Genomic DNA, 24,839 nt, shown 5'->3' on the forward strand with positions numbered 1-24,839 from the left:
ATTGCCCTGTATGCTTAGCCCCAGGCCAGAGCTAGTGGACCACTCCCCATTCATCCGCTTAACCCCAATCTAATGCTCCATTAGTGCCACAATACCATAGTCCTCAGTTTGAATGCTAACAGGCTGTTTTTTCTTTTCTTTTTTCTATTTTGCAGACAGGCCAGGAGCACAGACAGAAGTCTGCTAGTAATCCACTCTCTCAGTCTTAGAATGAACAATAGTATGATTACCATTCACATTTTATTTCTATGGAAGAAAATCTGAATGGAAACTTGAAAATTTGGCCTTTATATAGTTGTACAAGTATACTGGTCTGTGAGTTTGGTGAGAATAGAACTGTCTGTTTAGCATTATGGGAATCACGCATCTCTGTCTGTTCTTTGTCTGAGGGAGCATGGTTAGCTTTCTCGCTCTTTACTGGAACAACTGAATCAGTCAAAACACTTCAATATTACTGAGCTCCGTGAAAAAGAAAAGAGAAAAAATGAAGGGAGGGGGGCAGCAATCTGTTCCCTTCAATACAAAGCATCCATTATTCACGTAAAAGCACACTGCCTCTGTATCGTCATTGTCATGAAGCCGATTTCCCATCTGGGAGTTCCAAAAAAACTTGGTGCTTCTACTAGGCCTGTCATCTAATCAACTTTCTGAGTATCTCCTCATATTGGGCAAACGAACTCATGACAACAATATTATCGGAATATTTTTAAGAAAACGGTATAATGACAAAGTAATAAAAACTAGATTGAAATTTGTTTATTTCCGTGTTTTGTAGTTACTGGTTAATTGTACAAGTGATATGGAGAGTCTGTAACCCGAAACTTAGGCCTGGGCGATATCGCAAAATATTTGATTCATGATTTTTTCCCGTGTGTAAATGACTCCACCACAGTAAGCTGTTTTTAGTGTGAGTTTGTCAGTTATAGAGGTCCTGTTCCCCTCGCAAAGAGCGGCATTTCTCCCACTCGCCTGGATGCCCCTGTTTTAGATGCTGAAATAAATTTGTTGTGCTGCTGCCTTTTGTTGCAATGGGCTTCAGACAAACTTTGCAGCGTGCAGTCACTTGTTCAACGTCTGTCGCCGCAAACCCAAACCAGTTCCAAACCACTGACGATACTCCTTTCTTATAAACAAACTTCTTGCTCTTGTTAGCCATGTTGGTGCACAGGAAACAAGGGGGAGGGGTGAGGGGGAAAGCTATGGAAGCTCCTGGGGGACAAAAGGTGCGCTTTTGCAAGAGGAGTAAAAACTCAGATGTTTAACTCAAAACTTAAATTAATCGATAAAATTGTTAAATCGACCAGGCCTACCCTAACTAGAAAAAAATGTACAACATAAGCTACAAGACAGCACCAGTGGAGCTCGTACCTCCGCCCTGCCCAACTTTGGTCTCCTGGCACTTTCTTGCTCAGACCCTATGAGCACTGGTGAGTGGGACCTCACACCCCCACACACAGTGGAGTGTGTAGCTGTTCCACAGAGTGAGAGGTAGGTGAACACTGATCATATTATGATTTTGCATGACTAAATTAACTAACTGCGTGTTCTGTGGTGCAAATATCACTTCCTGTGTCCACTAGGTGGTGGTAAAGAATACTCATTTACTATATACTTTATTAAGGCGCAGATAAGCAAAATGAATATTGCATTTAATGATTAAAGCATGAAACTTACTACAATGAACGCTGAAATTTATTTCTAAGATTTTCCTAATGACACCCGCGGCAGCCATTTCACTTTTCATCATAACTTAACTATGCATTCTGCATCATTTTGCAGCGTTTTGGTTGGAATCACCTCTCCTGATTCCCATCACCACCATTTGAGTGGTGAGTAAGCAGAGTTCTGAGGAACCGAGGCCTTCAGCTCATGCAGATGCCAGATGATGTGAGTGAGCAGTCCAAGTCACTGTTGGAGCACTTTATGGTACTGATGTATGACAGGACAAGCAACTCCACGGAGGTGAATAAAGCAATAAAACAGCTCTTTACGCAAAACTCTGGAACATCCCACCCACAAAGACAACACTTGAGTATCAGGAGCCATGCTACAGGGCCCGACCCTACACTGAAACGTAAAATGGCTACCTTCAGGTGCACTGCCTGTACTGAACTGATGAGGTCATTGTAGGTGTGTTAGAAGGTTCCCCATGTGTTTATACTGGACATTATTAAAACAGTTTACAGCAGTTCTTTGCTGTTTGTAACTTCTTGTTTACTCCATTCATGTGTGTTGTGTGTCACTTTTTGGGGTAAGAGATCATTAACCAAACGTCACACCTGATTGTAACTTTGCAATTTGTTGCAATTGCAATTAAACACGACTCTCAATTTTCAAATGACCTTAAACAGACTGATAAAATACTCAATGTGAACTTAATAATGCTAAATATACTGACAATAAAATGGAGTAAATAATGTTCGTTAACAAAAATCTAGCAGATTGGGTGTCTGTATAGGTTCATGTATCTTGCACCATGACCTGCCAAGTGGGATTACAAGGTGGACTATTAATTTATAGGTACATAGTTCTCAAACAACACATAGATGTTATAGTAAAATAATCTGTGTGCTTTCAGAGCTCATAAAGTCACTACTACGCCCTTCAAAACCAGGCCAACTTGGCTAAGATACCAAGTTTATCAGGGAATTACATGTGGACATCTCCGAATGAATCAGTCAGCGCCTGTTTTTTCATCATATCCTTGGAAGCTACCTAACACTGTGACAACACCAGTTTGGAGTCTTTATTTCCCAGAGTGAGCCAGATTGGAAACCATTATTAAATTCCTACAGATATTCTCATTCTCAGCCAGACTTAGCTCATTAAATTAAAATGACGAGGGTCTTTGTTTGCTGCAACAACAGAAGCGCTTGCTAATTGCCTTTTGGATATGAGAAGCTCTCGACTCTCGAAATAAATCAATCTAACTTTTTAAATGAGCCACGGGAGCTGAAGGAGGCTGATTTTGAGCACAGTATGTGAGCTTGAACAGACAAAGAACAGCATTCATGTGAAGGGTCCTCATCAATCTGGGATTATTCTGACTTCTGCTGCTAAAAGAAGTAAATGAAATCAACCTCACACAAAGGAGAGACAAGTACTAAATGGTATGAATGGAATATATGTCTGATGGAGCCCGACACCACAGCATGGTCTTCCTTCCTTGTCTGATTTTACCAGAGTTCAGTGGGGTTAAGTTGAACCAGTTTCTGTGTGTGTGTGTAAAGTGTGTGTAAAGTGTGTAAACAGGATTTATCTAGCATGCCTTACACAGGGCTGTGGTGGCTGGCAATCTGGATGACCACAGTGGGAAACTAAGCCTCACAATATAGAGTAGACAGTGTATACACACACACACACACACACACACACACACACAGAGCAAGAGAAAGATGCTAGACAATCCTGTTTGCTTTGTGCTCGGACACGCTATTCCAGATCCACACAAACAAACACACTAAAATCTGAGCCAAGGCACTCATAGAAACATAGCATGATAGTCTATGAAAACACACAAATACACATATCTTGGATCATATTCAGAAGGCTCTCGGACATCCTGATTATATAGCACAACTGAGAATGTGAGAGATTGCGAGAATGTTTAAGGAGACGAGGCTTGCAGTTGTGCCTATTTTGCATTTCTCCATTTGTACCTATGGAATATTACAGGGTTTATTGGAAATTTGTGGTAAAACTTTCTCTGTTGCAAAAATAATATACATTGAGAGACTTTGGAGTGATGAAGAAATGCTGTGGGTAAAGTGGAAAACTAACTGAAATGAAATCCCTTTTGCTCCCACATTCTGTACTGCAAGCCAGCTGAATTTCCTCCCTTTGCTATTCAAAACAGGATACTATTTCATTGGATAATAATCTTTCGCTGGATGAAATTTAGCTTTTGACCTATAAGCTCAGGGAGCTTCACCGCACCTGATGCAAAGACAGCTAAATGATAATATATTGCAACATTTTTTTCTATAAAACACTTCAGAGTCACTTGAGTGTTTTTGCATGCTTACTTCTGTTTCTCTGTCTAAATACGCAGTGTTTATAAGAGCAGCGTCCATCGTCTGCTACTTCAGTCTTCATTCTTCTCGCGTGCTGTCTTGCAAGTCAGCTATCACACACACGCACGCTTGCACACACACACTTTCATAGAGTTTTGGCTAACGCAAGCATAAACAGCTCTGCACAAGGACAAAACAGTTGTTTTCCCCCATTTCCTGCTCTAGTCAGCAGCAAAAAAAATTAATATTCTTGTCGAGATGCACTTGAGGAACCGGTGAAAGGGGGGGGGGGGGTATTTATAGACTGCTTTGACATGCAACATTGTCTTCAAGCTCTCTAGCCTCTACATTTATCTATCGTACATAGACCCTGATCGTAGCACTGTCTATACTAAACTCCAAAGGAGCTGCATGTGTGTTTTGAGTTGGTGCTTGGACCCAAGACAGATTTCAGAAGAATATTCAAAAAATAAATAGAAATCTAATTAAGTTACTAGTAGTTTTGACACAAAAACAGAATTAGAAGCCTTATAAGATTGATTCTCACATAATCTTTCGACATAGGAATTGAAACCAGTTGCCTTGCGGAGAAATACGTCTATTTTGGATGTCGTCTTTACACTTTTCTTACAAAGATGACATCTGATGAGATCAAAACATTACAAAAAACTTCCAATCGACTCATTTTCTCCTGTTGTGTTTGAATTCAGTAAAAGAATATCAATTCACTGGGAACATTCTCATTGGTTTTCATGTAAGATAGAGAAAAATAATTTGAAAGGACAATTAATGTGAAATCAGGATCACAAGGTATGAATATTGACCTGACGGTTGTTTTCATCCCAAATAGTGATGCTTTGTCACAGCGCCCAGTGATTTTTCATTATTTACTTGCCAAATTAGGAAAGTCAATCTTGTGGCAAATCAACAGCATGTTATTGAATATGACAATGAACCCGTTCACAAGAATGAAAGCGTTAGGCTTAATGCAGGCTTGTTTTCAGGAATCTCATAAAAGTGATCGCCGCTTAAATAAAAACCTGAGAGAAGGAAAGATTTATGCAGAACTGTTTGTTGCGATGTGTATCTATTGCACTGACTTCAAAATGAATCATGGCTACAGTGCCCTTGCCTTCCTATCCACAGCCTATTAAGAGATGGAGACACAGACAACCAAAGAAAACATTTATCTTTCTCTGTTACTCTACCTCCATTTGTTCTACAAAGGATAAGACCACTACAAGTGGCAGGCTGACAGGTGGGAACCATCCATCACCTCCGGTTAGTGGCTTTCGATGCCACCCAGTTCACAGCACTGCCAAATGTGGGTGGGCTGAAAAAACCAGGACAGTCAGTCCCTTGTGTTTGTGGGAAGGACCACAAACGTGCAAATACACAAGTGATAGTATGATCAAAGCTGTGCTTTGAAGACCACCTTAAGTGGTACTTCAAGTAAAATTAGAATAGAAAAGCTTATGCTTTTAACGAGACAATTTATATTGTATGTGTCTACACCTTAGCCTCTAGTGCATCTCAGAATTAGTCCGTCCAAGAAGATAAATATTGAAAATTGTTTTAGAGCTGTGACAGCATACTAAAGGATATATGGATTAGCCATGTTGGTGATTGTTGGACCGTAGACTGAGACACAGATAATGTTTTGATTTTAAAGTTATCTTTATACTATTATTTACTGAAATAAACCTCATGGGTTTTATGATTGTTAAAAATGGTCAATGTGACCAACTATAACTGGATGAAGCTAACCCTTATGAAGATTAAACTGTAGTTTGACAGAATTTATGCCAAGGGCTTTTGCTAAACTGAGCAAAGCTAACAGACCCAAACTATCCACCACAGAACCTCCATCTCAATTCATTTCCAATCGGATATTGGTTCATAACAGCCGGTGCTATACCCACTTGACTGCTATCCAATTTAGACAAGTCTGTTCTTATGTGTCATTCTAATCACCAAAACTGAGTTAGGCGTTCAGTGGTGTCATATTCAACAGTAAAGTCCTCTTTCCACTAGTTATAGGACAATTCAGCAATACCGTGTACGTACGAGCAACTTACTTTAAAGATCCCGGATGTTAGCCACCGGCTCCTCCATCGCTTCATCCCATTCTGAAGCCTTGTAATCCAACCTTGAACTTCAATATCTCACCGGGGTCTTTTCACAACACACCCATAATGTCACTGTACATCTTCTGTGAGTAATTATCCATTTAACGTGCTGAAAGTAGCTTTGGCTGTTGTTAGCTCCGCTGTTAGCTCCGGTTACAGGCTGCTTTTTCTTGAATTTTATGTCTGGTGGCGACTCGCAAGGCGCATTACCGCCACCTAGTCTGCTGGGGTGTAGACCAGAGAGGTAGAGGAGGGAATTTCAAAAAGACAATCAAAAACAAATACAGTAGGAATAACATTATATCTTCTTCATTGTGCAATTTCTTTTAAGAACACAAATAATGGATTATATTTTATTTGGTTGGCATCGATAGCGGTTTCCAAGGACACATTGTTTTTGTTGGTCTTTTTTTTTAAATTACATTTCTACACAATGTTTGAAGAAGTATGATATGTTGCCCTCTGTCAAGGGGACTCGATGAAACACATAAAAAAAAAAATGACGTCAACCTCAACGGGGAAATGAGGAAAAGCACAATCAAAAACAAACGGTCTGAGGTGAGAAAGTGAGCACAACACACTCTAAGAGACGGTCAACTCAATGAAAGCTGATGAAAATGCACAGTCAGGAACGAGGAGTTGTTGAGTTCTGCGGACAAAAAAAAAAACCAACTCTTCATGCATAATGTATTATTTATGAAGTGTCAAACACATTTGCACATATTTACATATGTAAACACAGTACAAAGTTCCCTTTCTGTTTGGTTGCTGTCATTTAACTTGTTTGTAAAATGCTGAGATTTGTCCAGCTCTTTTTCCTCTCATTGAGTGTATAATTACTAATAGAATTGTGCAGTAATCCTAAAAACCCAGAAATAAGTTAACAATGCATGACAGCCAGTTCCCTACTTCATGCACAGGAATAAATAAATGATAAATATAAATCTTAAAATGGCGCTATCAATTTTTCTCCAAAAACATGGGTCTTTGGGACTTGCTGCAAAATCACAAACTGGAGATACAAAAATATGGCACTTGTGTGTAACAGAACTTGCATATAACATTTGTACAGCACTTGCAGAGAGCAAAGGTTGAGCAGAAAAGTGTCTTGGTCTTAGCAAGTTTCTGGGATGCATGCCAGCTCAGACCTTTGACTCAACAGCAGACGAACACCCCGACACCGCTCTCTGACCGGGACGCACCCCCTCAGTCGGAATGAGTGGCTAAACAAGCTTCAATCTGGCTGCCTTTAGTAGGGGAAATGACAAAAGTGGGAGTGAAACAAATGATTAAGTGGTTCAATTAAAGGCTGTTGGACTTGACGGTGACCTTTACAAATGACCAAGGAAACACTGGTCTGACCAGCAGGCTGTAACACTTAAAGAAGAGCACCATCAGCAGTTACACAAGTAAAGTCTTCAGATTCCATTCACCATAAACAAACTTGCTGTCTTGAACTGGGAAACTTTAATTTCAAAGTATTAAATTCTAGGAATCTAAAGGAAATGATCATGATCTGGAAGGGATCATCATGATCTGGAAGGGATCTGAAAGAAATTGCATTCCATCATCAGAGGATGTCCGCTAACACTGGAGGTGGATTTATCACCTTTATCATTCAAAAAAGCTAAAGTCACTGCAATTAGAAAAAATAACATATGTAACAATCACAAAATAACTTTGGTTATGCATACTTTAGCAATATTCTGACCAGTTTAAAATAAAAGTCTTGAGGTAACAGGGCCCCGGTAATGAAGGGGGGGGGGGGGGGGGCATGCCACTCTTCTTATCAGTTCCATTCATCAGGTACATTCCTGGCCTCGCCTCTGTGCTCCAGTGGAGAATATGATGGTGAGAAAATATTGAGTGGACCTTGATTTATGATGTGAGTCAGTTTATATCATTTCACTCTGAAAGGTGCTTATGGAAAAGTTATGGCTCACTACACTACAAGTACATATAACACTGCTGGTTTCAATCTTTATGACAATGTGGATCGATAATTAACCTTTGATATTGAGTGAAATACAAGCATGAGGCGCGTGAGTTTACAACACGATCAGTTCCCAGCCTCAACATCTGCAACGCCTCTTTCCTCTGAGTTTCCTCACAGATACGCACATTCTGTAGCCCTTTAATGTTGTGGAAGCAACAGCAGCAACACCATCTGGATGTCTGACACGCGGCAGTTCAGCGAGGTCGCTGTCACGCACAGGTAGGCGGTGTGGCCAAGGCGTGGTGTGCAGCCGCCAGTGCTGTGGTAATGGCAGGTGTAACAGCTTCCTAGAGAAAGAAAGGAAGTGGAGCCATTCTTTCATCCTGAGGCTGCGCCTGCCTCTGTCTCACTACTCCCTTCCTTCTCGTGTGCTCCTTGTCTTCTTCTGCTTCTTCATCCTTTTTGTATCCACAGCTTTTCATCGTTATGTGAAGTAGTGTACATCATTGTTTTTTGAAAACTGGATATTAGTGTGCGCTAATCAACTTTGAAGCAGAATATTTTCTTGCTTTCTTTGTCAAGCTCGAAATAAATCTTTACGCCACCGTTGACTATAAAGCTAATTTGCATCTGTGGTCCTTCAACTGCAAAATATTAAAAAAAACAACTATGCAGGTCAGGGCTGCCCGGTAAAAAATAAAACTAAAATGGGAAAAAATAAAACGAATACATATACATGTTAAAATAACTTGGAAAATCATCTGCACATTTTTTGAGATGTAAGACAACTCTCTCTATATTTAGACTCCTTGTTTATCTATTTATCTTTTCATAATTTGAACCAGCAGCAAAGTGAATATTTGTGCAGGAGTTTGTTGCGAGTGAAGTGAGAAAAACTTGGAGCATTTGGCCCTTTAAAAACACAAAGTTTATTTTATTTTGGCCTGCAGCCCAAGTTCAAGTTTTGGCTCTCTGAGGGGGAAAGTTTGGGATCCTTTGATGTAAGACATTTTTCTCTCAAAATAAGTTGTTTCTTATATTTATTTTTTTCAAATTTGTCTCTATTTTTTTTATTTCCCTCAGACAAAAGATGACAGTTCACCTACTATTTCACTCTCACCTCCTCACCTTCAGATCCAGACAATTGTTCTTAACCATAGAGCACCTGCGTTCTTCTGCTGGTCCGGCTGGCAGATGGGTTCAATTCAGGGTCTTATTTCAGGAGATGTGATCCTTCAGCACGGAATCACTAAGCTTCCCTCTGGAGACAACAGAGAAGAAAGGGCACGGGGAGATTGGAAGCCAATGAGTCTATTAATTAAAAGGTTTTTTTCAAAATGGGCAGCAGTCACACGTACGTGCACCTACTGACAAAACGCAGTCCCTTCAGGTGACTGGTCAATTACTGTTCCTCTTTTCCTGATTGCTGACCTCTGATTTAGATGAGATGCATAAATTAATGTGTCCTTGTCCCTGAGTAGATAAATAAAATAGACATTAGAGGCAGGTGTTGTATCAAATCCCATCTAGGGGATTTAAAACCACATCAGCAGCTACATTATGATGCTGGTCCGCACACAAGACTTATTGGATGTTTGATCTCAGTATGGTAACCAGTATGCCCCCCCCCAAGTCATAGGGGTCCCTAAGGTTTGCAGATTTGCCAGATGTAAGCTGTCATTTCCAGTTCTTCTCTCCTGATGAAGCGTCTGAACATTCGATTTATCTGCCGTACACTTTGTGTCTTTATTTGTCTACAGACAGTTAGTCTCTCTGGTCATTGATTCGGTCCAGGCAGACCCTGACCTTCTTATAACTTCCTACTCAAAATCTGCTAGGTGGCTCCGCGGATGTGCCACACACACACACACACACACACACACACACACACACACACACACACACACACACACACACACACACACACACAGACTCCATCGATCAGCATGACATACACTGAAAACACCAGATACATAATTAGTAGTGAAGTAAAGGTTTTGGGAGAGTAAACCAGTTTATGATGGAGTGAACAACGACTCATGAAAGCAAGTCGACAGAGATGAAAGAGAGATGATGGGAAAAGAAATGGATCATAGGAGCCAAAAGAGAGGAAGGTATAATAAACTAACAAAGAGAGAAAGGTGACGCATGTCAGGAGGTCAGACAGGAGCATTTCCCCCCGTTGGTAGATGCTATCTGGGGTATAAGGTTACACACACACACACACACACACACACACACACACACACACACACACACACACACACACACACACACACACACACACACAAACACACGCACTCTCCCCCACAAGGAGCCTGAGATTGGATTATTGATTGCGTTGAGACAGACGGGTTTGAAAGGACAGCAGAGGTCTGAGCGTAGATGGACTCGTGCTAACAGGAAAATAATAGGTGACCTTAACACGCCAGTGATCAAATCAAACCTCGCCTCAGTCGCTCTTCTACGAGAAAATTTGAATCTCATTTTATCTCTTTCATTATTTACATTGGTCTTTACTTCTTGTACACCTAAATCCACTGAAATAATATTTCAAATACTTCTCTATTGCATTAAATATTCATGACTAAAAAGCTTTGAGTTTGGGAGAATAAAAACATCCGTAGGTGTTATCAGCTTAATACAAGACTTTTTTTTTTTCTCCAACTGAGCCGCATCTTCTTCAAACCAGTGAACAGAGCACAGAGAAAGAAATATATCTAATAAAAGTAAATGTGTATCAACTTCAGTAAAGTTTATAAAGGATCCCATTCCTGCTGGAAAGATGCTACTAGGAAAAAGTTACAGTGGTGACCGAACTTTATATTCTTAGATGTTCAACTTCGTCCTCTTGCATTAAAGGGACGGTTCCATTCACATCAAATGTTTGGGAATGTCTTTTCCTGTGAAACTCCGTTTCACCTGATCTTCCACCCATAGGAGGCTGAGTGATGACTAATAGAATATTCATTTTGGGGCATTTTTGAGCTGTGCGCGAAGAACGTCTCCTATGAACATACTCTGACAAGAAGTGAAAGCGTATGAGGAACTCTCCGCCATTTTAGACTCACAGAATTAGTAGAAAAATGAACAAATGCGCGGTAACTTGCCTACAGAATGTCACTTTTGACTCCACGGTTTTAAAGATCAAAGACAAATTGAATTGAGCACGTTAGTTCTAGTTTCTCCCTTGGGTTTCAAATACAAGGACACATATAAAAAAAATTCTTGGATGGTGATCTGGCAAAGTAACAGTTAACAGTTAAGTTTTGATTTATTTGCTCCTCTAAACTGATCGAGTCTGATTCACACGTACATCTACACACATGCGCGATCTGAAGAGAAACCACGTCTCCCACCGACGATGTCCTGAGGTTATTGAGTTATGAGAAGTGCTCACTGATATCATGTAACACACAAACATGGAGAGCGCAGACAGACAATTGCTCTTCATCACTGGATGCAGCGAGACCTGGAGCCTAACCTCCGTGATCCAGAACCAATTGAAAAAGATTACTGAACACAGTTCTCAGAAAGATAAGACGGAACTTTCCCTGAGGGGAGCAGCATGATGGGCTACAACAAAGACAAATAGAGTTGGCAAAAGTTAGGATCAGATGAATCCACTCCCAGCCCAAAGTGTTCTTGTATGATGGGAGAAAGAAACAAGTGAATTAATAGCATACTGGCTGTTGCAAAGTGAGACTATCTTGATGGCTGGAAGAACATGAAGAATCCAAAGTAGAGCATCATATTTCTGAAGAATTTCTGCTTAAGAGTGAAGTTTCAATAATAAAAAACACCATCAGTCATCAGAGAATCTCACCCTGAAGACACTGGCACAGTTCTCCTTCAGACTCCTTCAAGACGATTTCAAAGACAAATGATTCATGACATTCATCTAGTCAGGGCCTCATTTAGAAAATCAGAGATTGTGCTCCAGCAGTGTCTGACGCTCCCACCCAGACGTCTGGACTGAGAGTGATGAGAGTCCTGGTGGAGAGGATGAGGGGAAGGCAGGGGGCCAGGTTCCTCTTTGTGACCTCCTCAGCCAGGGTGCCACACCTTTTGACGTACAACAGCGGAACAGTTGCTGAGGATACAGAGGGACAATTATATGCAGGCAGGGGTCGAGTCACAGGGGCATGAGGGTCCTTGGAGAAATGGGAGAGCAATGACGCAATTTTATGTAATTTTGTATGCATACATTCAAGGGCGGCGTCCACGTCTCCGGCTTAGCCGTCCACGCAACAGCGTTCTCTGTGTCAGTGGCTGCTGCGGAATGAGACTTGACTTGAATTATCTGGGACAAAACTGACTTGTAAAATAAAATGATGTAAACTGCATCTCATCAAAAACAATAGCAAACTAATAAAACAACAAAAAAACTCCAGAGAGCCTCTCACTGAACGGCTATGACGTGTGGGTGCAGCATAATGCTTCATTAACTGAAACAAAGTAGCGCTTTCCTCTGAATCCTTTAATCATCAGTACTAGTGCTGCATCTTATTCACAATAAACACAGACATTCCATGAGGATTAAGTAGTCAGACACCAAAACACCGGCAACAGGAGGCCTCCATTTGAACATTTCAAGGTGAGTTAGAGCCCAAGAACACAGATGCATTCCCATGAAGAGGCCTTAATGGCCGTTACCTCTCATCCTATACACAGTCAAAGACATCTGGAAGGGTGGGAATAAATAGTTTTATACAAAGAAGGAAGAAGCCATTAACTTTTGGGGGGAAGATCAGAATTGCGAGGAGAATGCATTTTTTTTTTGTGTGCTTTTGGTAACATTGCAAGATTGAAGAAAGGGACGCTTAGTGTGACATCATAGTGGATTCTTTTGCCAGGAGTGGGCAATTAAGACACATTAAAGTATTTATTTTAGCATTTTTTTGTATCCCTTGGTTTAAGTGTGGAGGGGATCTTAAATGAAGTAATCCTAAATCTGCTCTTTGATGTGGAACTGTCCCAAAATGTAATGGGTTCTTCCGTGGCCCCTGCTTCACCCCTCAGCCTGCTAGATTTTGCATAATCCTCCTGAAGAGCAGACACACAAACAAACATCAATGAAAATATTAACCTCCTTGGCAGAGGTATTAAATATGTTTTTTTTTTCTTGTTAATCCTTAAAAATTCATCTTAATAGAAGTATCAAATTGTCCAGGTGCGTCTCTGTCATTTGTTTTAGCCTGCAGATGTGTAATTAACCCTTCAGGGGCAAATCATGCCCTGCTATCAGCAGCCAGTATGGAGCTCATCAGACATGAATATTTTTTGAAACAGTCATTTATCAGTCTATTATATTGTTTTACTCCAAAAATCAGGTAATGAAGACCTCCATTCTTTCATTGATTTTTTTTTTTTTTAAGGGAACGCAGGTCCTCAAAGGCGCTATAAATGGAGGAATCGGACATGCATTCCTGGGTTGAAGCCAAAGCAGATCTGTACAAACATGCTCCATGTGGTAGGAATGATCAGTGTATGAAGGGTCACTGTTTGCCTGCTATCCCACTGTTTGGACAGGGCTCCAACAATCACATTGATCTCAGCTCACCAGGACATTTAAACAAGCGTCCTGCCTGACTGAGCTGCAACCCACATTTGTTAGGTATTAACTTGCCATGCAGAGATTCTCGACCCCATGCTGTCTAAATATTTAGGTGGGCTTTAAGATAACTAGTGATCTCAAAGAACATGCTGGTCTGAGTTCAAGATTGTGTATTTTATTTGTGAAGTATTGACCAGAGATCATGAAAAGGCTAATAGTGACAACGTGCTCTGAGAGGCCTTCATTTCTTTTTTAATCTACACGGCTGTCAACGGAGGCTTGCTTTATATAACCGCATCCTGAAACATATTGTTATGCTTACAGTCTATTTTCTTCCTTTTTAGGCATTTAAGTGACTGCACACTGAGTGCTACATGCTGCCAAAATGTAGCCAACCCACTATCAACTTGAGCACTGACAAGAGGATTAATTGTCCTACACAAAAAAAGGTACTAGACATGCACAGAGCCCCACCACAGCCAATAGCCGTCCCGGTATTATACACAAATGTGCAACTGGACCCCCATAAATGTCTGCTAAAGTATTAGAAATACGGCTGAATTTTTTAATAAAAGGTCCATGTTATAAATTCTGGGAAATAAATGAAAATGTCAACGCCCCCAATGTTAAAGAAGGTGACAAATGAAGCCCTGCATCCGCCCACTGAGTCAGATCTGCAGCAATAGATCTGACAAACAAAGGAAAAAACCCTACTCACACAACCACCTTGGAAGAGGCAATGCACTGACAGTTATTTTAATAATTAAATGTCTGAGTTTGTTTCAAGAGAAATGTCAAACTATGTCTCAAAATTACTGCCCACAGTATTACAGCATGTATATTTTGATTTTAGTTAATATACTTGATTCATATAATCTTGATTCACACATAATTTCTGACTTAATTTTAGATTTTGATAGGTTGGAGTATGGTATTAATCTCAGTGGGTAAGATTGATTCAGGCTCCTTCACACCTCTTAACTTGGCTTTGCTGGCCACAGCCAGTGCTTCCAACACAATTATGGTGAATAATATGACAGACCACAGCCCTGTCGACTCCAAATGTTGATCCAAATCCCAAAAGTCGCAAAAATAAGAGTGGTTCTACCGTGGTTCTACCTCCAAATGCTTCAGTGGATATCTGCTGCTCCCATTTATAAATATGAAACGTGCTCGCACCAAAAGGTCCGTTCTTCTGGATGAGAACTTCTCCCAGGCTGAAATACGTGCGCTCTGCCATAGCAACACACCAAGTCCTGGTGTAACCTGGGCTTTAAAAGGAGTGACATGAGGCACTCTGATTGATTTGATAGATGTCACACCTGAAACACAAGAATTAATAATTAGGTGTCTAATGACTGCCTCTTTGCCCATGTGCCATTGTTTGCACTGTGACTGAACACGCCCCAAACGTACAGCACGCACATAGTGCCATCTGCAAACCATAGGTATCGTAAACATGGCCCTATAAATCCCAATCTATCACCACATTTCCACCAGAAGTACCAGGAACTAATCGTTCCCCTCTTAAAGGAACCAAATGGTTACTAAGGCATATTCTTGTCTGTGTTTCTACCCCAGCCTGATGACCCAGGAGGACTACGCAAATCAGGCCACTGAAGTGTAGAAAAGCAATAGTTTACCACTCTGATTTCTACCACACTGAAGCCCCACCCCCAAAGTTGCTGGGCCACTGGACAGTGCAACCATCAAGCAGGTACTTTTCCAGGGTTTCTCCTCATAGTGATTGTTACAGATGTAGAGTTGTTTAAAAAAAAAAGTCTCATTTGTTGAAGCTTCCACTGCATCACCTTCTCAATTGCTGGTAGGAGTTTTATGGCTTTAACTGTGTGGCGAGTATTCCAAGCCTATTTAAGGTGTATTCCGCCTTTTTTATTACACATTTCCTGCAGCTAAAAAATTAAGCTCACATAAATGTAAAAATGGGTTCGTTTCCTGATTTCTAATTTCTGTTCCATTAAGCTCTTTGTATCCTCCCTATTCTTTTCAGATGTGTGAGCTATCATTTTCTCCCCGAACAATGGCATTGATGCCTCCCATTACATTGCTTTTCTATCTATGCTGCCAGCACGAGTTTCAAAGAAAAAAAATTAAGATCCTCCTTCAGCAGTAAATTAAAGGTCTAATCTTGCGGCAGCGACATATTTACTCTCCATCTGCCTTTTTTCTCTTTGTTAGTTTTTTATCAATGCCAAGTTCTTTTGTGCACGGCCGGAGGGAGCCACTACATTTATTTTACAACACACGATTTGTTTTAAAATACTGATTAATATAAGAAAAACGAATTGATTCTAGAAGATTTATGGCAACGTGAGAAGAAAGTATGTTTCCTTTCACTGGGGTTTATCAGCGGGTATATATCCACCAGATACACGTCCTTGCTGATACTGCAGCTCTCTCTCTCTCTCTCTCTCTCTCTCTGGGATTTACAGGGCCACTGAATTCACTGCTCTCTTGATTGAAGTCTCCTAACAGAATCCAGGACCCTCCCTATCACCGGAGGTTTTATTTACTTCACAGCAGAGATTTGTGTCTTCCTTTTTGGTGTGTATGCATACCATTCCACCCTCATCCTCTTTGACCTCATTAAGTTAAAGTATTGTTTTGTTTTTGTTCATCAGCATGGTTAACCCCCCCCCCCCCCCCCCCCGTCTGCAACAAAACAAGCTATGAAAACAATGTCCAACCAAGTAGAGTGGATATCGTCTATGAAGGCGTTGTCTGCATCGCTTGCCTACATGCTTCAGGTAAGTCAGTGTCTTCCATCTTTTAGGTGTTTAGCATGTAAGCTGGTGCTGCTTTATTAGCATGTGTAGATGCAGTGAGTTACTGCACCCTGCTTAACTCCTACATGAACAATTAGCCGAAAATGACGCAAAATCTCGACAAGTGGTTTTGAAAGTTGACTTCTCTGAAACCCCTGGCAAACGCTTGCTGGCAGCGGCAAGTGTTAAAAGGGAATGTGTTTTCTTGCCACTTGATGTCCATCTGCCTCGACCAGTTGGGATGAAATAGACCAAGGGGGGCGAGAGAGACAGGCAGACAAAGACTACAGGAGGAGAGATAAAATAATAGAGTAAACCCAGGAGTGGCAACGGCTTAAACACCCACTGGTGTTAGTGACTGATTGATGAACTACCCATCATTGAAATGTGTGTGCGTTAGCAGGGCTGAAGCACAGCGTCGACGTAAATAACATCATGTAATATGACTCCTCCAAACAGCTGCGAGCAAGAAACAAAGCTGTTAATGATTTGTCAAAATGTGAATTCCACAGATTATTAGCGAAGCTCCTAAAGATATTCTTCAATTTTTTTAATACGTGACATATTCTGGTGCAAAACCTGATGGACATAACAGGCCTTTTGTAGTGGTCTGTATGTGTGCTGATGTGTCTGTCTGCTTGCTTAGCCCTCAGCTAGTGCCAACCACTGGCACAATGTCGGCCAAGTTTCATTGGAAATGAAATCTCATGAAACTATTTCAGTGTTTCCATCCAGGGATGAGCAGAGGGATTGGCAACGCTGAGTGTCCTTATTCAATATTCATTCATTCACTTTTTTTTTTTTACCCAGTAACCCATCATCTATGGGCCCAAGAAAGAACCTGTAATGCTTGCTTATTATCGCCAAAGAGAAAACAGCCACATAAAGGAGCTGATGAATAAAGATGGTATATCCTCTTCTGCCACAGACGCCATGACATCACTATTTATGTGGCACGAAGGGAAAACACCAACACAGAAAAGCTACATGAGATGAAACTGAGAATAAGATTGTGAAAAAAGTGGAATGCAGCCGCTTTTTTTTTGGCCAGAGTGGAGGGAGGAATCTTTAATTAGAATGTGTTGAGAGATCATAGTTTCCCTTAGAGCTATCGGGCCTTTTCATGTTTATATAATGCATATGCATGGGTTGGAGCAATCATCTGAAACCAGACACCCAATTGCACATAGTGTAGCTCAAAAGGTTCACTGAGCAATACATTTTTGGATGTCAGTCGTTGCTCTGGTTTGAAACAAACATGTGGTCTGCATCTGAGCTTTGAGACATGCAATATCTATAAAATATGAACAATGTGTCCTATTAATCATTTCCCTCAAAATACAGAGACCAAGATCATAGGAAATCGTCAAATTACGGCAGAATGCATTTTGGGACGTCGACGTTACACACTACTGTGTTTCGTCTTTTAAATGGCGAGCAAATACTATACCACTGATGTGAAAAGCATGTCATCTCACGGCCCCGAGCCTAAGAGCTTTGACGTTTGCCAGCATCATCAGAATCAGAGCAGATCCCCGAAGACAATCCGACAGCAATCATAGCGAATAACTCCCCCGCCCTCTTTCCTCATCTGAACCAGCAATAATATGATGCTGGATTAATTTTTGTTCCACTCAGTAAGCTATGAAGGAGAAGAAAAAAATGCTTAGTGTCCAAAATAATGAAACATTCCATGACACGTCCTTATCAGCCAAACGAAAAAATCACATTATCTTCAAAAGGGGTTTTAAATGCCTGCCCGCCCGTTTGCTCGCTACCTCAAGCTGCACAGGGAATATCAACTGAGAGACAGTAATTCGCTCAAGCGCTTAATATTCAGTTCTCAGCTATGTAATATGCAAATTCATTGGGGTCATGCAAAAGTCACATTGAAAAAAAAACCTTAAACTTAATTTGAGAGGCAGTTGGAGAATTCTCTAAGAAAATCAGTCAGTTATGGATAGGGTTCAGTAAAAGTCAAACTGGCAGACTCCTTCAGGGAGCCGAGAGGTCCTCGCAGTCCTGACACGAGTTGATCTCTTCAGATTTACTGTGCACGGATGTATTAAACCCTCACACCTACCACATTAACACTGGGCATCTGCATCCGTTAACCATGTGGGAATCAAGTGCAGCAGCGAAGAGCTTGAGCTACAAATGAGATGCTGGATCTCATGAAACCTCTGGAAAAAGAAAACACTCATAGCTTTGTGCAAAGAATATCTATTTTTAGACAAGACCATAGAATCCATACATATGAGGATTCTATTTTATCATTTCGCGGACATGCCCACATCCACCCCATCAACTTAAACTGTTATATAAAATCCCATTTCACTTTCAAGCTGTCAACAGAGAGAAATGTCATTATTTACCAGCTTAGCATGTGTGATATGCTGGCTATTAAAGTGAATGGGCTTCTTCCAAACCCTGATGCCTCTGAGATTGGCTTATCGATTCATCTCCAGCATTTCCAGATGTGTCATTTTGTTGTGGCTGCACGCTTTGTAAAATCTATTCTGGTGTGATATCGCATGTCCGGTAACAACCGGGGATTGTTGTCTTGATGATGGCCCGGATGATGCTGAAAAGGGACAGAGGAAGACCGCGCCACAGGCCCTGCTAATCGCTGCCAGAGAGGAAGAATTAGCCATTTGAAGATGGACAGGACTGATATAGGGATCATGAAGCTATTAACCTCCAAACAAGCTGCTGAGAGCCCAGCAGATGGCAGGGCTGATGGTGAGCAGGGCTGTGCTCACCATCTGTGAGCCGAAACGACAGCCCAGGCTTATTACGGATGCTGATAGAGTGGTCCTCCCAGTCAGTGCAGCTTGAGTTTGCCCAGTGTGTATGTATATGCAAAGGAGAGCAAATATGTAAAGCACGTGAAAGTAATTGTCATGTTCCTCACACTCCCTCCTTGAAGTAGGAAAGACTTCTGGCCACATTTAGTCTTTGAAAATTAAAGTAATTAGCTACGTATGAATAAGATGCTGACGACTATGCGCTCATTAAGATGCAGTATCCTTTTGTTTATATACTTTTTCAAAATAAAACGTGAATATACTGGCTTTCTGTGTTCAAACATAATGTATTCAAATAGGATGTTTCAGACAAACAAACACCAGCTCTCAGCACGAGCATCGACCCAATCGTCTCCACACATCACCGAGGAAGTTAACTGAGGATACGACAGGACATTCAAAGTCTCACTCCTGCCATCGCCGCAAATGTATTTGTGTGTGATTGTGTTTAAGTTTTGCAAGCCACAATAGGAAAAAAAAAATACTGCACAATGGTTGAACTTGCAGGAAACCGACAGCCATCTCAGACATTAAGGCGAGAAAGACATGAAAGCTCAGTCGAGGCGGCGACGTGAAGGACGATTTCTCCCTAAATGAAGACATCAGGGTGGAATCTGCATATGCATGTCTTGTGTCTGGAGTGATGGTGCAAAGATAAACAGAGGAGTGCCGCTGTGCTAATAGGTGTTAGTTATGTCGGCTCTGACATTAGTTGACAGAATTGGGAGGCGCAGTGCTGAGATTCAATCACTAAAGTGGAAATGGGAATTATGTTTGATGTCTGGGACAGATTTGAGCCTGGGAATAAGCAAGCTCTCTCTCTCACACACACACACACGCACGCACGCACTGTCTTAGTGTATTTATACATCAATTTTTTTAGGACAAGAAAAAATTCATGAACTCGAATGCTCAATACTGTTGGTAATGCCATGTACCCGACAGTGCCTTCTGCTCGGTGAATCTAGTTCTTGTTCCTCTGGTTCTGGATGTCGGGTTTGGACCTCGCACAAAGAAAAATTTAAGGCTTCATAAAATTTCCATGGAAGATTTTTCTTTCTTGTTTGATTTTGAAACACCATCAAGTTTTTCTGTGCGTACTGTTTTGCAACCTAGTTGCTATGATTCCCGCTAATTTGCTTACATTTGTCAGGACACTCGCACCCTGCCAGGATTATGTGCTTTGGAGTTTTTTTCAAACGAAACAAAAAAAGTTTAATTCTTGCGTAACATAAAAGTAGCTGAGGTGTTTGACCCCGATGGCACATCACACTCCAGTGCTGTATGTGATTAAGTTTAGTCAGTACAAGCACAAACAGGTGGAGAGGCCAACACTTGTTCATCACTGCTGATGCTGGACAGAGAAGCTGCCATGACAAGAGGAGAAGACATCTGTGTGCAGGCTGTCAAGCAGAGCTGAAGAGGTCTGGTGGAGGTCTTACGGAAACAATGTGGACACAACCTGTGATGACTGTCCATCGTGTCTACAAATACTGATACATTTCATTTTGTTGACAGTCATGGTTTTAAATATTGCAATATCCGTACAATTTTCAACAAGTAGTTTCTGTCAAGTATTCGGATCATCCTATTCTTCATCACTATTTTAAAGGCTTGAGTTTTTTGGAAATCAAGGTCCCATTTAGAGTCCAGCCAGCCTTGCACATCCAGATATCCCTGTATGGCGCTATGCTAGCACAAGAGCAATGTCGAGCTCAACCAGTCATAATTCTATGCTTTGTTTCCATTTCATTCCTTTTTGGACATGTAGATCGCTGCTATCACATTAGCTCAGAGGATGCTGTTTCAGGTAGCGGGGGGTGGGGGTGGTAGCCATTTAAAAGTGAAAGGGCTGGGGAATAGAGACTAAAATAATCGCCCAATGACAAGATCATACCCCCAATGTTGTTCCAGATGAGAGGAAAACAGACACTAATGCGGCGTAAGCTTTAAATGCATGAAATCGGGCAATGCAGGTTTAATCTAAAGGGATATATCACCCAAATATGTAAATTCAGTCAGTATCTACTTATCCTCATGTTGATGGAAGGTGATGTGAAGTTGTTTTTTTTGTCCACAAACCACTGCTGAAGTTTCACAGGTACGGTTGTAGTAATCTTGCAAACAAAGTGAATGGAGACCAGTTTTTAACCACTAAAAAAATGGCGTCAGTGATGCTTTTCAAAAGCACTTGGCATGTAGATATATAAACCTCATATACAAACCTAGAACTGGCTTTTCCAAATATCATGTCCTCAATAAGAAGACATGATATTTCTCATCTCCTGGCTCTACCTCTGGTTTGAACATCTGTTTCTAAGGGCGATCTGTGCAATCTCTCTAAACTGGGACGGGTGTGGTCATCGTGTGTGTGTGTGTGTGTGTGTGTGTGTGTGTGTGTGTGTGTGTGTGTGTGTGTGTGTGTGTGTGTGTGTGTGGTCACTCGGGTGGTCATTTGATCAGGCATGTCTAGGCTGGGATTTTCTAACACATTCAAAATTAAAAACTGAAAAAAAATACATAAAAGAGAGGACAGGAGGGAATCGTAACACAAAAAATGAACACAAATCCAGAAAAACGATACAATTTTGCTAAAACCAAAACGTAACCAATTTATCTGACGATTATTAGAAGTCCATTATTAGAAAAGACTTCAGGGTTGTACCTAACACGACATAAACCCTGATTCCTCTTGCTATATATAAAATGGCTGATGAAACATTGCAGCTCCATCTGTACTGGAGGGGATGTTCACACACTTCTAATCTGGCTTGCGTCATCTTTTATTCAAATGTGCTTTACGTGTGGCCTCTGTAAAAAATAAAATAGCCTTGACAAAAATGTTGAAGGTGTTTCAATATGCTAAATTGTTGATTTCAACAGATCTGGAGGTAAAAGTAGAAAGCAAAGTGAGGGTTTGGGGGGGACAAGTCAAGAGGGAGCGAGCGGAGGGGTTTTCCATGAACTACATGACTCTCCTGGTGTTCCCAGAGGCTTCAGCCTGTAGCTACGCCTTTAGATACGTAAGTAAGAGGAATTAATACAGAGTGGAATTAAAAATGTGTTTTCGTGATCAGGTCTGGTACAGGTCCTGATGTTGTGGATAAGGTCATGGAGTGTGTGGAGGGGTTCTGAGGGGAAATATGAGTTAATTAGCTCATATTGTACTTCCATAATGGCATGTGGGGCTCTTATCCACATCGTGCTCTGCTCTATACTTGAGGGAGCACATGTAATCCTCGCAGATGAGAAGTGAGTCATCGTCACACATATGTGAACACCCACAGGTTTGTTTTATGATAAAATGTGGACTTGATATTCATTACATTTATTTCAAGTCTCACACTAAAGCTCCTAAAGCAGTTTGTGTGAGCTGGGTTAGCCTCACTATCTGGGGAGCAGCAGGTAGATGCTTGGACAGCAGCGGGAACAGCCGCTAGCAAACCCATGCCATGACTCACATAAAATGATGCTCACCCTAACAGACCCAAGAATGAAGACAAAGCAAACTTTAATTAATCCTTTATAAAATATCAAAAATGAATTTCCTGTCTTCTGCGACTTGTATGTTGCTGGTGGGACAACATTTCCAGGTACACATTTGCTGCATGTCAAAGAAGGACACTCAAAAGACTCTGAATGATACCTGCAACCCTCCTCAACAGTTTCCACCCACTTGTATCAACAAAGCCTGTTGTCAGTCTGCAAGAGCAAAGTGGTTAGAAACTGGGATTCTCAAACTGGGGGGTGAGTCACAAGATTGTTTCTAGGGGTCATCAGGTTGTTGTGTGGGAAAACCAAACATCAAACTGATCATTCTGAGGGGAACGAGTCAGAAAGGTCGAGAGCCAGGACAACATTGGTGGCAGTGACAACAAGTTAAATCCTTTATGTTTGTACAGCATGGCCATGCAGTTTGTTTTTTCAGGTCCACTTGATTTAAAGTTTTACTGATTTGAATTTGATTACTCTTTAAATATCTCACTCCTATAGTCTTGTATATTGTCTATAAAGCTATAAAGAGCGTCAGACTATCTGATTAACTCAGAAACACAGAAAAAAAAACTTTTTCCAACATAAATGCGTGATGTAAAAGCTATAAATGTGTCATCAGGACTAAAAGATCACATGCGCGCAGTCACACACACACACAAATCCACACTTTAACCTTAAAGAGCGTGGTCTCACTCCAACTCGTCAAATTGTGACACTAAGTGTCAAACTGTGACACTGTAGGAAGCCCTGGAGGGTCGAAATTGGACGTGCAGAGTTTGCAAAAGACAGAATGTGTGTGACGTCTTTAATGTCACTGTCGGCTAGAGAGAGACAGACGAAAAGTGTCACACGAGCTGCGGCAAGTCCAGACTGTGTATCAGACAAACACCACAGTAGGAGACAGTTTGTTTTGCACTTCCAACACAGTAATTATTGTAACAATGACAACAAAAGTCCAACAACCTTCAGATAATAATAATTTAAATCGCAGCAGCATTCAGACACATAGATGGCAACTGTCTGGCAAACAAGAGAACAGTGGATGGTAGACAAGGAGCGGAGGATGAAAGAAAGGTGACCAGAGGAGAGATGATGTCAATCAACCAGGATGTTTCTGAGGAACGTGCTGCCTTCTGAAAAAAATAAGTGGGTCAAAACTAATTAGCAACCAACAAAAATCTGTGAAAACAATCACACCAAGATGTACAATGGTTTGGCTTCCATCTTTACTTTGAGAAGATTCCATAAGTCAAAACTATCAAACATCATTTACAAAGCTTTTACTATTAGACATCATTTTCAATCCCAGCAGTCGTCCAGGCAACATAAAAGCATCACCTCTGTATTTAAAAATGCATATGTGGAGAAAGTTAGCGAGAATCTCAAAGCTCTCTTTTCCATCTTCAACATTTTAACCTCAATCAGAACATGGAAGAACAGAACTAGACAGGAGAAAGTGAGCAGTGTTTATTTTTACTTATTGCTTTAATCATATCCTCTCATGGAAATCTTTATTCAGTGCCACGCTGAAACTTCATCTTGACATAAAAACCTCAAAGATTCCTTGAGAATAAATTAAGGTTGAATGAACCTTTGCCTCTGCATTAGCTACCCCATTTCTTTCCTTCTTACTCCCTTCATCCTTTTTTTTATTCTTTCTTTCGTCTCTCCTCACTTCACCGTGCCCTTTTTGTGCCTCTTCTTTTTTACCTATTTCCTACTCAGCCTCTCGTTCCGCCTGCAGCGTAGTTGTATGCTAGGTGTATTTTTGGTAGTAGGACTAGAAGGTGTGTTTGACTTAATCCTGAGGGCTGGTGTCTGCTGGAAGACTGTCTGCTGGGACTAATTGGAACAAAATATCCACCTTGTTCTCCTTTAAAAAAAAAAAAAAGACAGCGAGAGAGATAAAGGCAGAATGATGTTGGGTGTGTGCAAAGAGCAGGGGTATGACTGACTTAAGCCACTTTCAACGACACAAATCCGCCTTAAAGCCAGTTAATTTGGGATGGCATGTGCGACTTGGTACAAAAATCATGTTCCCATCTGATAAAATAATGATTTTGGGGTCAAAGGTTAGGATAAGTCTCCAGGAAATGAATGTAAGTTTATGCAAATA

At 41.0% G+C, this 24,839-nt stretch overlaps 1 protein-coding gene across 4 annotated transcripts in view; it reads right to left on the minus strand.

The window, feature by feature from the left end:
- epha3 (eph receptor A3) overlaps nt 1–24,839 on the minus strand; it is a 218,958-nt gene that overhangs the window by 143,233 nt on the left and 50,886 nt on the right. The window contains exons 3-4 of one of the 4 annotated variants that reach the window (XM_086219857.1): nt 9,437–9,551; nt 9,207–9,339 (exon numbers count right to left, since the gene is read on the minus strand). The gene's annotated coding sequence lies outside the window, so the exon portion shown is untranslated. Of the gene's footprint in view, nt 1–6,091; nt 6,267–9,206; nt 9,340–9,436; nt 9,686–24,839 lie in introns of those variants that run through there. The other 3 variants (XM_086219858.1, XM_086219856.1, XM_086219859.1) reach the window with 3 other exon arrangements.

Source organism: Aulostomus chinensis, chromosome 12, assembly GCF_037954235.1.
Source record: "Aulostomus chinensis isolate RoL2024-O1b breed Wild chromosome 12, RoL_Achi_v1.0, whole genome shotgun sequence".
Lineage (NCBI taxonomy): Eukaryota > Metazoa > Chordata > Actinopteri > Syngnathiformes > Aulostomidae > Aulostomus > Aulostomus chinensis.